The 16,372-nt window shown below is 41.3% G+C and overlaps 1 pseudogene; it reads right to left on the bottom strand.

The window, feature by feature from the left end:
- Positions 1–4,288: 4,288 nt before the first annotated feature.
- LOC136126388 (RAD52 motif-containing protein 1-like) lies at positions 4,289–13,047 on the bottom strand (annotated as a pseudogene).
- Between the last annotated feature and the right edge of the window lie 3,325 nt (positions 13,048–16,372).

The following is a 16,372-nucleotide window of genomic DNA, read 5'->3' as shown; positions in this document are numbered from 1 at the left end:
TACACATGAGCTGAATTACAAAACAGAACAGAGTCACACATTTAGAGAACGCACTTATGCCGACTTAAGGGGAAAGGCGAGGTGGGGTGATGCATAAAACCAGAGTTTGAAATTAACACAGATACCCTTCCATAAACCAAATATGTATTAGACAAGACTTACTCTTTGCTCAATGAACTGGACTCAACACCCCCTATGCACCGCAGAGGAACATAGGTGACTAGTAAGAAGCTTAAAACCTATGCATTGATATGTCTCAGTAAGGGAATCAAGTGTGTGTAGAGTGGCATAAACACTGCAGTGAATATCAGCAAAACCCCATTATAAAAAGAAATTTCAAAAAACAAGAAAACACAGTGATGGAGAGTGAAATTCTTACAAAATTCTTCCAGGGGCTGTGATGCACCGTGAATTGAACTTATCTACACACACTGCTGGATGAGACCTAAGGCTGGACCCTTGGAGCTGAGCGGATTGGTGAGGTTGGGTGAGGAAATGCAGACCCATTAAAGAAATACTGCGCGCCACCCATTCCATGGGTCCCAACTCTCCAGGTTTAAGGGAAACTTCCTACGGCTAGAACATGCATGGGAAACACAGTGGATGGTACACCGTGTGATCGGGAAAGGTTTCTTAAAACCCACCTCATTTTTCCTCTCCTGGTGCTCGGGTTCACCATTCCAGCCGCTTTACTAACAATCTCCACATTTGGAGAGTCAGCGCATTTAACCTCCTGTTTCGCGCAGTCGGCAATTAGTGCGGAGGATGACCGGTATGAGGGGGAACCAATGAGAGAATAGCTGTAGGGGTTTGGACGGGCACATGCCACTCTAATTTCCCATCAGGAGGAAGAATTAACCAAAATCTCAGCCTGCCGCCCCGGAAGCAGAATAGGGCCTAAAGCAATCCTGTGGTTTGGCGGCCAGTTCACAAAAAAGCGAGTTGAAAAGTGGAGTTCAGGGGCACTGTAATTTACAAACCTGCAGAGTTAAGAAGGGCAACTTTCGTCGAAAAATATATTGAGGTGAGGCAACGACGAGGATTTGAAACCAAGGCAGAATTGCAGGAAACAGGTTTCAACAGGTAGAGTGGAGTCTCTTTAAAGCGCATGAAAAGCGGCAGAACTTCGACAATGTTGCAGTTGGCCAAAAAGGGCGTATGCGTTTATTCCTGAATATATTCAGGAAAAAACGCATGCGTTCTTTTTGACTAACCAAGCAAGCGGGCAATGCAAATCCGCACAACAAAGAAGTCTCTCGTCCCACCGGTCCAAAGGGCCATCTGAAAAAAGTGGAAACACCAGAGAGGCAGGACAGGCCATGGACAACAGGGAGCCTTGTTAACCTCATGGGTGGGATGTAAATTGCCAACAGCCACTCTGGAGAAGTGTATGGTGTTTCCTGAAACACGTAAAAACCAGAGCTACAGAGCATAGGGCACTTCCACTCATGGGCATATATCTTGGGCAAATGAATAATCAACAAGACACAGACACCCCAAAGTTTAGAGCTCTTCTGTTTACAAAATCCTCGACTTCGGTACACCTTAAATATCCCGGGAAAGAGAAATATAGATAAAGGAGTTCTGGTACTTATGTACAACGGAATATCACTCAGCCATGAAGTCAATGTCATAAGGCCAGCAGCAGCAAAATGAGTAGATTCAGGTACGATGATTCTATGTGAAAGAAGTCACACAGAAAAGGAAACTTATCATAAGGTATCACTTATAGACGGAATGTAAACATGGCTACAAATGAGCTGAATTACAAAACAGAACAGAGTCACACATTTAGAGAATGCACTTATGCCGACTTAAGGGGAAAGGCGAGGTGGGGTGATGCATAAAACCAGAGTTTGAAATTAACACAGATACCCTTCCATAAACCAAATATGTATTAGACAAGACCTACTCTTTGCTCAGTGAACTGGACTCAACACCCCCTATGCACCGCAGAGGAATATAGGCGACTAGTAAGAAGCTTAAAACCTATGTATTGATATGTCTCAGTAAGGGAATCAAGTGTGTGTAGAGTGGCATAAACACTGCAGTGAATATCAGCAAAACCCCATTATAAAAAGAAATTTCAAAAAGCACAAAAAACACAGAGTGATGGAGAGAGAAATTCTTACAAAATTCGTCCACGGGCTGTAGTGCACCGTGAATTGAACTTATCTACACCCACAGCTGGATGAGACATAAGCCTGGACACTTGGGGCTGACAGGATTGGTGAGGTTGGGTGAGCAAATGCAGACCCTTTAAAGCAATACTGCGCGCTTCATATTCCATGGGTCCCAACTCTCCAGGTTTAAGGGAATCTTCCTACAGCTAAAACATGCATGGGAAACCCAGAGGATGGTACACCGTGTGATCGGGAAAGGTTTCTAAATCTCACCTCATTTTTCCTCTCCTGGTGCTCGGGTTCGCCATTCCAGCCGCTTTACTAACAATCTCCCAATTTAGAGAATCAGCACATTTAACCTCCTGTTTCGTACAGTCTGCAATTAGTGCGGAGCATGAAAGGTATGGGGGGAACCAATGAGAGAACAGCTGTAGGTGTTTGGACAGGCTCATGCCACTCTAATGTCCCATCAGGAGGAAGAATTAACCAAAGGCTCAGCCTGCTGCCCCGGAAAAAGAATAGGGCCTGAAGCCATCTTGTGGTTTTGTGACCAGCTCACAAAAAAGTTGAAAATGGAGGTCAGGGGCACTGTAATTCACAAACCTGCAGAGTTAAGAAGGGCAAGTTTCGTCTAAAAATATATTGAATAAGGCAACGAAGAGGATTGGAAACCAAGGCAGAATTGCAAGAAACAGGTTTCAACAGGTAGAGTGGAGTCTCCTTTAAAGCACAGGACAAGCGGCAGAACTTCAAAAGACTGAAAGATTGAAAAAAGATTCAACCTCCTCAGGGCTTTGTGGATGCTAAGCAGGGGGCTCCTGCTGCGGTAAAGTTTCAGCCTCCTCAATGAACTCTGGATGAGGAGCTTGGGCCTCCTGCTGGGATAGAGAATTTTCAGCTTCCTCTTGGGGCTCCATAGTTTTATCTGGGTTCCTAAAAAAATCCCTAGGTCTCCTCTCCTCAGGTTAAATGGCATCCATACTGGTATCCAAACAACAACCCTGCAACTGTCATTCTAGACTCTGAGTGTTTTTTTCAAAATTGGCCTGTAGTTCCAACAACAACTTTGGCAAGCCGTTGATGCTGAACTAGATCTTTCTTCAGGTTTGGGGGTGAAACAATAAACTTCATTGGTTTTGAGCTCTTACTACTTAGAGGTGGAACAAGTATTTCAAATGACTGGTGACCTTCAGCGTGACCTAGACCTATGTGTTTAGTCTTACTTTTGTGTCCAGAAGGCAGAATCAAGGGCTAATTCTGATCCCAGTCTAGAACTGGAACTGCCTCTGGGAGGTTTTGATGTTGGGTTTGCTTGTTATTCAGATCCTGATGTGGAACAGCAAACTGATCTGGCTCTGTAGGCAGCTCTCCAACCGAATCCGTGTCTGGGTATGGAACCCCAGTCTCAGTCAACTCCTGATGAGGCCGGGCCAACATCTGGACTGGAGACTAGGACGTCAAGTAGTTAAAGCCCCCGGCTTCTGCCAGGGATGTAAGGGCATGGGGCAATTTGGGAAGGGTTCTTAGGCATCTGAAGACAAAGCCTCGGTCAGCCGTGCGGGGTTGGGGATCACCTGGATGGGGCCCAGGGCCCACTCCGGAGGCTGAACTGCCTGGACTAGAAGCGACCGTTGTTGCCATGTGAGGAAGAGCCGTGGGGCGCAGCCATGACACAGAGGCGCAGCCGCGACATAACATGCGGCGGCTCCCAGGCACAGTGACCCAGACCAGTGAGGAGCCGGAGCCACATCCTCCTTCAGAGCCAAACCGAACTGCTATGCAAGTGCCGTGACGCGAGGGCTCACGTTAGCAACCGCGCGGCCCGGCCCCGCAAAACGTCCCACCCGTTATTCATGACGTCATTAGTTACGCCACCGTTATTAGGCTCGTGCGGAGATCCAATCCGCGCCACCAGAGTGGGACTTTCTCCCACAGTCCACAGGGCGCAAGCCATCCTTCCCCTTGCAAAGGTGACAATTACCTCCTGCTGGGCCCTCTTCCCAAATCCGCCCTGCGCACCCGGGCCCCAAACAATGAGGCGGGATTTGGGCTGCAGACCCGAGTGGCCCCAAACTCCGGCAGCCCAGGGGTTGAGGGCTGTTGGGAATGATGCAGAGCTTCCCATGGAAACCAAAGGACCTGGCATTCTGGGAAATTCAAAAGTGCTAGTCCAGTTCTGACAATCTGAACTCTTCCTCCTCAAAGCTGAAGTCTGAGAGACATTCTTCCTCCCTTTGGCCAAACGGCTGACATGAAAAGTAGCTGACCTGCAAAATGAGCACCAGTTAGGGTGGCGGGAGGGGAACACACCTTACAATTATGGTAAAATGTTGCCATTTCCTCCAAACTCTCAGTATTTACGTCTCATGATTCATTCACCACTCTATTATTAGGGGTTCACTACTGAATCAGTGATGACTCCAGAATTTCTGTAGGAGGGGTCTGGGGCAGGTGAGCAATTCATTCTGGGAAAGAGTTTAAAACCAAGTGAATGGCCCTTTACACTAGCATGGGAAAATGTCCCACATCTCACCTTGTCTCAACAGAGCCATTAATCTAGAAAAAACTACAGTGTCACTTTTCAGAGGTCTACCCTGTGTGCACACATGGAGAAGATACTTAGAATGTTAAAGTCAGCATGTTAAGTAACTTTCTTGAAATACTGTAACTAGCACTCAGTTTACTTTCTTCACAATCCTTTTCATAATCTATTAATTTTACTCCTTTTTAATTTTCTGGTACACCTTTAACACCTAAACTCCAAGAGTGAAGGAGCTTCACCTTATTTCCAGTGCCTAGCACATGATGGTTTCTAAATGGAACTGATTCCAAGATTGGCCTCATTTAGGAGTGGATCTGTTGTTATAATCAGGTTTCCAGAATCTTTAGTATCAATATGGAACCCTTTCCTCTCACATTTCATAGGAAGCTAGACTTCTTAAAGCCCAAACATGGATACGTTTCAAGTTTCCTTGACTGATTTAAATTGAATTGAAATAATTATTTTGTACGGGAAAAACTTTCAAAAATTTTTCATTTTTCAGAACATAACCACCTTTTCTTTCTCTACTTTCTTCCCTTCAAAACAAACTTTGCAACATTGGGGTGAGTTAAATAATAAGAAATCTAGGCAAAAATTAAGCTCTCAATGGCATGAAACCCATTTTTTGCTCATTTTAAATAAAAATCCTATATGCAGTACATTAATGTTTTCTTTTCGAAATTACTTTGACAACTTAATCCCTAATTCGAGGTATCCATATAACTTCTTTACAGAAAGGTTCTTTGGCAAATTATTTAACACAAGATATATATGAGATCTGGGTAATACACCTTACTTGAAAGGCATGAATTGTTTTTAAACAGTGTAGCATAATCACACTTAAGACCATAGTTACTTTGTTCCCAAATCCTTGCAATTCAATTTGAGGGGAGTTCTACAAGGCCTGTGTCTTCTCCTGTGTCCACAACCGTAGACATACACTGGTGGTCCTCAATGCTGCTCTCCAAATTTCAAATAAGGGGCCAGAGACAAGGCCCGGGACTTGGAAAAGTCCTAGAAATTCCCTGCCTCAAAAGCACTTTCAGATTTTCACCATTTCCTAAGGAAGACAGAACTTAGTAGATATGCTGAAGTCTTCCAGTTCCTGCTGGTTGTTTTGAATTATGCCTACATTGGCTGTGTACCCCTTGAGCTTTTATCTCCACATACTTGAATTAAATCCTGTAGTTCCTCTTCGGTTCTAGCATCTGTGACCTCTGCACAGGGTCTATATGTCACAGCTGTTTTAACACTTTCTGTAATAAAGTTAACAAGGATCAATTCAGAGGTTTTCTTGTTCTAAAACTTCCTATATACAATGGTAGCACCGAATAATTACACATACTTTTGACTTCTAAAAGCAGAAAATAAGAGCATTTTCCTAGAAGTTCCCTCATCTGACACTTCAGTTTTTATCATAATTATGTGTGAAAACATATATAAGAAGTATCAACTTTGGTTCAAAAATTTATGATCTTAGAAATGAGAACTAAGGAATAAGGACATAGAAATTAAAAGCTGTGGAAACAAAAATGTTCAATCAGAATACAATTAAATAGGAAGGCAATAGGTGGGAGTCAAAGTGAGTTCAAACCTGGGAGAGATACCACTGGACTATAATAGATACTTCCTATTAGAAGCAAGGCAAGTGCCTACTCCTTGGAACAAAAATTCTACCAGATAAAATGAACAAAGCTTTGGAGACAGGCACACAGAGAGAGAGCATTTGAACACTCTACTGGCAGAAACTGGCCCATGTACCCTTTGGACAATACAGCTTTCCTCGAGGCAAGGTAGAGCCACCAGGCTTTTTGGTCTAAGAAGTTTTGTGTACATATAAGAAGTACTTGGCATATTAGGCACAAACAACCCAGGCATTTAGTTTGGTTCTTAAATGTTGTTACCCAGAGTTGACAGCTGATGGAGATTCTGTCTGATGACCAGGGAAGTCAAACTTCACTGGAACGACTGCCCAGGCTGGAAGGCCAAGACCAATCCAGGGTCAACTCTTAGAAGCAAATAAGGTCTCTGACAACTTAGCTAGAAGTTCTCAGTCTCTAAGCCTGCAGGACTGTGAAGCAGGGGAGCAATTCTGTTCCGGGAATCTACTAATCATAAAGTTTCCTTTGGGCACAGCCTGTGACAATCTCACCACTGTATAACTCGATATAACACAATCAATGCTATTCAATAGCATGACCAGTTTCAAGGCTCACAAAAACGTAGCCGATTATTATATAAGAATCATATTCACCCAACATATCAGAAATAAACACTTCAACAAGAAAACAACGGTAATAATAATAGTCAATATATTGTGTCTGCTTACTATGTTTCAGGCATAGTCGTAAGCTTTTTACATTCATCATCTCATTTACTCTTATAATATCCCTCATTTAGTGGTAAGCTGAATTACTAACCCTATATGCAGATAAAGAAATTGCAACTTAGAGATATTAAATACCTTCAAATATCTCTGGCTAGAAAAACCTACAATTGCAACAACAAAAACAACAAAATTTAAGAGACAATGTTAGGACTCAAACACAGGTGTCCAAGGCTTATAATCACTACACGATTCTGTATAATAAGCAAGCAATTTAGGAAGAAGTGGATCAAACACTTCCTGTATGAACTGAGGCAAGTCATTCTACATCTAAACACTGGGGACAATAATATTTTCTGTTGTTCTTCTCATAAATGCCACAAAGAACAAATGTAAGACTGTTGCTGTGAAAGCATATGGTGAATGAAAGAATATGTAATATTTTAGATAACCATTATTTTCATCCAATTAACTCTTCAAGTAAGTTTATTTGCTCACTGAAACTGAAGCACTTCAACGACAATCAAAAAGGTCTTACCTAAAAGCACAATCAGCAATTTCTGAAATGCATGTGTCATAGTTTTCTGAATAGCAACCTTCTGGGTTATCTTCCTTTTCATAAAAAACAATAATGACCCTAAATCCAACCAAAACAGATGAATTTAAAATGCCTATATGAATAACTGATTTCTAGATTATATGTTTAAAACTAAAAATGCATCTGTGATTCTTAGATCATTACCTTAGTGATTAAAGGGCAGGCACAACACTGGGGTACAGGTGAATGTCTGTTGCAGGTATACCCTGGCATGGCACATGTTTACTGCTCAGATCTATTCTGGAAGTTCCTAAAATACTAGATGGGAAATGCAAACCAAAAACGTGGCAGAAATCTCATATTACTCACAGATTTCAAATGGACAAGCTGAGGCTGCACTGCTACAGACACTGCTCTACTCTGCGTAAGGGCTGGATTCATACAGTGAGATAGATTTGGTTGTAGTGCAGATGATCTGGCCTCTCCTCAACCATCACCCACTCAGGTGGGTGGTGGAGCCTCCTCCATCCCATTCGCTAACAGCCCTGCCTCTGACTTAAAACCCTAAGCCCAAGTGCCATGGATTCTAGGAAAAAACTCAGTACTAATCGGAATCCCCTTTCTAGGAATCTACATTTACTTATTCTGCTCAGGCCCTTTTATAGGAGGCAAAGGACTGAACATTTACACAAGAGTTTATTTCAACCTTTAGACAATAATTTTGTTGGGATAACTGAAGGCCAGAAGATATGTGTATTTGAAGGACTATTTTAGCACAAAAATAATTATTAACCAAAAAAAAAAAAAAATTCGTAACCAATTTTCCCTCCTCCTAAGCTTCTTGGCAGGCAGTGAGTTCCAAATTTCTAAAGATTAAGGTGCTGTCAGGTATTGCCTAAGATAAAAACCTATAGTGTCGGGCAGAATAATTCTGCCCAGGGCTTTAGTTGCTTAGAAAGGTGATGGTGTATCTGAAAAGTTGAGTTTCAGAAAGAAAGGAAAAAAGAGAAATCCCACTCCCTCACCTCCCCACACACACACATACTGGAAAACAGACCTTCCACGAACTTATCCAAAGGTTCCTCAGCCATGCCAACTCCAGGACTCCAGCACTCTTGGGAGGACAACACCACCTCTAAAGCACAGCAGACCTTCAGGCTTTGCTTCTGAAGTAGTGTCACAATATCTGCATTTTCCCTTTCTTCAAGGTTAGAAAGATCCTGAAGCTGTTAGGATTTTGAATTAAAGGCTAGACTTCAACATATTCTGTTGTTAGAAATAAAAACTAAACTCCAGCAATCCCAGGAAATAGTTTAGGTATGCTACCCCTTCAAAATCAACTGAGACTTGCAAATGAATGACTAGATATGGACAACTATTTTTTATGATATACCATACAAATACTGGAGAAAGTTATGGACAGCACATCCAAGTTATTGAGTTTGTCACTAATTCTAGATGGCAGGCCAATGCTCAGATACTTCCATGTGGAAGCCTCCCACATCTCTTCCCCATAGCCCTGTTTTATTCTTCTCTGTAAAGTCTAGGAGTTCTATATTTGAAAGGAGTCTGGTTAGTCAAAGAAAGTCTACAGAGTTTACCTTGATGATCCTTTTTCACCACCAATGGAAACCAAAGAATTTATTTGCCAATTCTTGGAATCTGGAGCTGTTTAGGGCAAGTGTATTATGATGAACCTCCTTATGTCTGGCGCCGAAATGAACCTAAAGACATAAAAAACCTAAAAGTATCACAACCTTACATAGAGATTTATTTTGGATATACCTAAGATTTATCAATACCAATTCCATAGAGTGTTTGTGAAGATTAAGTAGGACATTTTAAGCAATGAGTTCACAGTGAACCCTAAATAAATGTTATTATTTTTAAGTCAGTACTTTTCTGCATCATTTCCAGGGCCCCTGATTAACCAGAAGGTTCCCTGACATCCGGTGGTGAAAGTGATGATGAAAGCATCCAACGAAGCCCAACTGAAGCCTATTATGGGCCTGGGGGTAAGCAAAGGAATGGACTGTTTTACTCAACTCATCCTGTAGGTCCTGCTTGAGAATATGACCTGAAGAGAAGACAAGATGGACCTGCCACTGAATTAGGACCTGGATCTGTAGCACCCCCTCCCCAAGTTACTAAGCCCTATTAGAAGAGGGAATATGTATACCTCTACAAATGTAAATGAAGCAACCAAAAGAATTAGAGATTCATCTGCATTAACAAGCTTCTTTGAGAGTACAAATATTTCCAGTCTTAACTCTCTAAATAACCTACATATTACTGTGGATTTTATACATCATTACTTCTTTCTGAAACGTCTATTTCCATTTGAACAGGGTGTAGTATATAAATTTAGTCATAAAAATTCAAATAATACAAATAAAGTCAAAGCACTGTTAATTCTTTTTTGATTTGCTTGTGCATCTTCTTCTGTCACTAGTTTATGAGCTCCTTAAGTGCTTGAAGGAACCAAATATTATTCTTTCCTTGCTACCAGAAACAAGCATAGATCTTGTATTATAATAGAGGAGTGATGGTCTGTTGACTGAGTGAATGAATGAGTACATAAGAAAATGAAATTACTTTCTCCAACTGAAGCTGCCTGCAGGGAAGGAGAAATTAAGAGTAAGTTTTAAATGTTGAGTGTCACATGGGAGTCTAGGTCCTGTGTGATGAGTCATAATGGAGCTGTCCTGGACAATTACGAAGCTTCAGAAGGGCTCTGAGGCACTGGGTAGTAGAGACAGTTGACATCTAGGATAACCTTGCCACAGTTCTTGCTGGCAAACCTTTCCCTTCGTGCTACTGAGAAAAACTCAGATACATTAGGCCTTTCCTTCATTTTAAGATGCTATTCTCTTTTCTGTATTTATAAAAAACACAGGGGAAAAATGATAGGAAGATACCTGCCAATGAATAAAATAACACCTAATTGGAACTTCCGTGCTGGTGCAGTGGTTAAGATTCCGTTAACTCAATGCAGGGGGCCCAGGTTCGATCCCTGGTCAGGGAACTAGGTCTCACATGCATGCTGCAACTAAGAGTTCGCACGTCACATTTAAGAAGCCTGCAAGCCACAAAAAAAAGGAGCCTGCCTGCCTGTTGCAACTGGGGAGCCTACATGCCACAACTGGGGAGCCCTTGAGCCGCAACTAAGGAGCACGCCTGCTGCAACTGAGACCCAGTATAAGCAAATAAATAAATAAATAAATAAAATTTAAAAAGAACGCATAAGTAAAGTAGGGAAAAATTTCGGGGTTGTGGGTAGTAAACTAAGGCTCTGCATTAAATAAACAAATCTAATACGAATGCCCTTTCCTCTCAACTCTATAGTGACTTGGAGAACATTTTCTTCATTACGCCATCAGTGACCGGGCTTTATGCTGTGAAAATCTCACAACCTACGCTTATGGAATGGTCTTAATGTCCAATATAAGAAAAGAACTCATTACTCAGAACTGATACCAAGTAACTGTTTCATAATCTTTCCAGGACCATTTGTAATATCTGAGTGGTACGTGAAATGGTCACAGTGTCCGCAAAGTAAAGAATGTCTGACACAAAATCATTTCAATCCCAGGGAGTACTGCCAGGATTGAAGAGGGTGTTAAACAGGGTAAAGAAGTGGGAGGTAGTGTACCTGGAGTCACATCTGAGGAGAGTTCTCAGATTCAATAAAGGTGAAATCAGTGAGTAAAGAAATATGGGTGAGAAGAGGCAGCAACGTCAGTAGGAAGTAGCCAGAGCAAGAAGCCAATCAGAGAAGACACACAATTATAAAGGGAAAGGTCTGGGAAGTCTAAGCCACACTCACTTATTCAGAGGAATTGTAAAGGTCCTTAACATAATGAAATGTTAATTCTGGGTAAGTAAATTTGGATGGCATGTTAATATGGAATAAGGTTTCTACAATGCATTAAAGAATATTTACCCATTTTCTGGAATCTGAAGTGAGTTCTTAATAGGCAGTTTGAGAGTGATGATGATGATGAAGCCTCCTTTATGTTACATCTGACAAAAGTTTGTCAAACTCAGGACTTCCCTGTTGGCACACTGGTTAAGAGCCAGGTTGCCAATGCAGGGGACACGAGTTCGATCCTTGTCTGGAAAAATCTCACATGCCGCAGAGCAACTAAGCCCGTCTGCCACAACTACTGAGCCTGTGCTCTAGAGCCCGTGAGGCACAACTACTGAATCCCGTGTGCCTAGAACCCGTGCTCCACAACAAGAGAAGCCGTCGCGATGAGAAGCCCATGCACCGCAACGAAGAGCAAACTCCGCTCGCCGCAGATAGAGAAAGCCGGCGCGCAGCAACAAGACCTAATGCAGCCAAAAATAAATAAATAAATTCATTAATTAATTTAAAAATTTTTTGTCAACTTCACACATTTAAAATCCACATAAATGTATATATAAGGAATATTCTTGTGAGGATTTCTTAAATTAAGGGGCAGCAGAAAATGACATGGGGTTTAACATCAGTTAAGTTTGGGTTTGGCCTCTAGTTTCCACATTTACTGATACGAAACTTAAGTAAGTCACTTAACCATCCTGAGTTCGAGTTTCTTCATCTAAAAACAGAGAAAGAAACAACTGGGGAACTGGGGGATCAGTGAAGCAGTGCATCTGAGAGCATTCTGTACACCACAGTGCTGTACAAAAGCTGGACGTTTCCCGCCCCCCCCACCGGGACCTCAGTTCCCAGACCAGGGATTGAACCCAGACCCTCAGCAGTGAAAGTGCAGAGTCCTAACCACTGGACCACCAGGGAATTCCTGATGGCCTATTAGTTTTAAATTCAGCACTTCATCCCAGTAGAGCGAGGAATTCCACATTTGGACCCACCTTCACTGGAGATGTATGAAAAAGCTGCTTCTGGTCGCATGCCTTTTGGGCTCTGTGGGCATCCCTTGCTGAATAAAACTTGATGATGGCAGAGAACCCAGGACCACCCGCTGCTGCGTTTGGGAAGACTCGGACGGAATACAGAAGGCCAAACTGGGAGAAGACTGTAAACAGAGAATGCTTTAGGGTGGTCTCACACTAAGTAAGTGCAGTAAATTTCAGGCCCAGAAAACCAACCCTCCCATTCCCTTGTATTCCCCCAGCCTTTCGCCACAGGCAACTGTGGTGAGCCTGCAACTCCCAAACACTTCTCCTTTCATGAACAAGTTTCCTTCTGAAATCCTAAGCTTCGAGAAGCATTAGGAGGCAATACCTTCTGTTGGGGACTAACTCTCAAAGATCTATGGGGGTGAGCTGACTGCTCGGGTCGTCTCTAGAACTAAGATTCCTCTCAGCGGAGACCACAGGCAGATGAGGTACTGAAGCAGTACCCTGGGGCGCCCAGTTACAGGGGCGCGGGGCGGCTTCCTCCACCCTTCCCTCCGCTCCGGCTCGTCTCACTTGCAAGGCCTCGGCCGTGGGTCGAGAGCTCAGTTCCCACAGCAGCAAGGTTTTGTCAGCCCTGATATGTCAGCCCCGCGTAAGGTACCAACTGCACCATCCCACCGTCACCGCACGTGCGCTGCTCGGGGCGCACCATGCTTTTTAAATACTTAGTGCCAATAAATCTAATACATAGAAAAATAGTTGAAATCCCCTGAGTGTTTTGTGGATAGAAAAGCTTGAGATTCAGAGCAAGTTCAGAGCTTGACAGTCAAAGAATAAACTAGCTCTCCATTCCATTAGAAGGGCTAGGTAGCAGCTTCTGGTTATGGAATTCAAAACTCTCAGGTTCCCAATAGGACATAAAACAGCATCACTTGTACTCTTTATAAAATTGCAGAAACAAACAAAAATATATTTACACCTGTCCTATAAGACAAAGGGTACTTGAGACCTAATGTATATAAAATCAGTTTACAAACTGTGAGGCACTATATCAATAAGTTCACATTTGCAGAGAGCACAGCATAGGATATGTGGCCATTAATGTTAATTCCCTTCCCGCTTCCATTCCTTTATCTTGTTCCTTTATGTATGCGGATCAGTTACATTATTAAGCTAACAATGTAACTGAGCTATTATGAGCTTAATAATGGAACCAAGAATCTGATTTTTATCAAGGGGATAGTTCTTAGAAACGTAGGGAGCTGGAACTCTGAATGTATGAATTACAATAATGCAATTACATCATGAATTTTAAAATTTATCATCATTGATTAAAAATAAAAGTATTAAATTAAAAATTTATTATCCCGCAATTGAGACTCACCACAATGTGTGACGTCTGTCAGGCATTCATTGTCACAATGCAGCTTGACTGTCTTTCAGACAACCTCAACACTATTTTTAAATTGGCAGAGGCAGCAGGCCATAAGGCTAGCTAAGATCCTATAAATAGAAACATAGGTAATTAAATTCGTGGTAAAAGAGTTACTTGAGTAGGCAGAAGAGGTCGGCCAAGGTCACCACAGACCAGTGCAAAAAGGAGCTCTTGGGGCATATGGACTGCAGAACTGGATAGGGGCCGGTTGGCCAATTGCTGCTCTTGACTGTTGTAAATAAATATAGAGGAGGAGAGAGGCGCCCAACAGAAGGAGTAAGATGGTAGTAGATATAGTATGCCTAGAAAAAAGGGAATAGGGATTAGAATCAGGTGACACTGATCTGTAGTTTAAATCCGAATTATCTCCTTCCAAACCGAAAGCCTCACTTTGGGTTGAGAGTACACAGGAAGAAGGCAGACTTCTAAGAAGAGTCTGAATAAGACCGCTCCTTCTGAGAATCCCTTTCTCAGTTCCTATTTGTGAGTAGTAATATATTAGAAATTATTCTAGTAATAAAAATGCATCGTGGTTAAACAATAACAGAGGTCGCTTTGGCCAAATCTGGACAAAAGGAACATTCCAATGAATAACATTACATTATAATAAGTTATCACATAGTTAATTGAAAAAAAAGCACATGAGTTCATAATGATACTCAAAATGAAGGTGGGGGGGCTCTTCTTTATAAAATAATGTCAGCTAATAAATGCTAAAGGAAAGACAGAATTAGGAAAGTGTCATTTTGCATCTATCAATGTAATAATCGATTCAGACAAGGATTATCATTGAGACACAGTTGGGTGAAGAGTTGTTTGAAAGTAGGATCTTCACTGATCCCAAACTATCACCCCACATATTATTTTTCAATTACCAAGGGGAAAAATAACTTTACAATGGAGAGATATGGAAGATACCACCTTAATCAAGTGATCAAACTTAACACTGGGCCACCTGAAGTGATGAAGTATGAAGACTACATCACGTATATAGTATTCTTCCCCCAAAATTTACTTTGAATCTAATGAGGAAACGGACAAATCCAGATTGTGGGGCAATTTATAACACAACTGGCTTAGAGTCTTCAAAAATGCCAATGTCATAAAAGACCAAGAAAAAAAATAGCAGGGAAATATTGTAGATTAAAGGAAACAAAGACAAGACATGAAATGCCTAATCTTATTTGGACCCTGTATCAAAGCAAAACACACTTAAAGAATGTTATAGGATTCTGGCCAAGATGAAGTAACAAGGACCAATTTAACCTTCCATCTGAAGCAATGAAAAATAAGACAGACCATACGAAAAAAGAGTTTTCAAGAAACTGGACCTCAGGCAATAAAGTTCAGTAATCCCCATGAGATGGGAAATAAATGAAGTGATCCCTATAATTGCCCTAATTTACTTCTATGAGAGAGTTTCCAGGTCACGGTACAGTGAAGAGAAGTCCAGGCAGAGACTGCTGGGCTCCCTGACTGAGGAAATGGAGCTGCGAGTCTGGGAAAACCAAGGTAACTAGAGTTCAAAAAGCAGAGTTATCAGTGACAAAAGAAGTGCACAGACAAAGAACTCTGGAGATATGCAGAGGAATCTCTTGAGAGTTCAACAAAGTATTTGTCAGTACATTTGTGTGAGGAATTACTTGAGGCCAGGAAAAGAACCATATGAAAGGATTAATAATAAGAATAACTGGATATCACACAGGGTTGTAGGAATAGTACCTGTTCTTACAAGTCAGACTGGAAAACCTCATGATACTGAGAAAGGACTTGTCTCAGTAGTTGCAAATAATGAGCTCCAGACTAAAGGCTACTTGGACTCCTACCCAACGAATCTTAAAAACTAGACCTAAAATAATAAAATTGTTTTGAGTAACTAAATTTCACTCAAAACAAATCCCAAGCATTTTACATGAATATAAATATATATAGCACACAATAACTTAAAACTCACAATATCTGGGATCATATGAAAAATTGCCAACCATGCAAAGAAGTAGGAAAATATGACCCATAGTGAGGAGAAAAGGTAATCAATCAAAACTAACCCATAATCTATACAGATGTTACAATCGGCAGAAAAGAACATTTAAAAAGTTATTATACCTGAAGTAAAGTTATTATAACTGTATTTCATATGTTAAAAAACCTAGACTAAAAACTGAAAATGTTAAGTACAGGCACGGAAAAGGTAAAAGAGACCAAAATTGAGCTTCTAGAGATTAAAACAATGTCTAAATGAAAAATATATTGAACGAGGTTAATGGCTGATTAGACACTGCAGAAGAAAGGGTCACTGAACATTAAGGCATAGTAATAGAAACTATCCAAAATGAAACAAAAAGAGTAACAAAACTAAACAACAACAAAACTTAATAGAGCATCAGTGAGCTGTGCAACAACTTCAAGTGGCTTAATACATGTGTACTTAGAGTCCATGAAGGAGAGAGAAATGCAAAAATTTGAAGAAATAATAGCCAAAATTTTTCCAAATTGGTAAACACTATAAAGCCACAAAGTCAAGAAGATCAATGAACTTTAAGCATAAGAAACATGGACAAAA

This window comes from Phocoena phocoena, chromosome 1, assembly GCF_963924675.1.
Source record: "Phocoena phocoena chromosome 1, mPhoPho1.1, whole genome shotgun sequence".
NCBI classification, from domain to species: Eukaryota; Metazoa; Chordata; class Mammalia; order Artiodactyla; family Phocoenidae; genus Phocoena; species Phocoena phocoena.
This window is presented reverse-complemented; position numbering and strand designations above follow the sequence as displayed.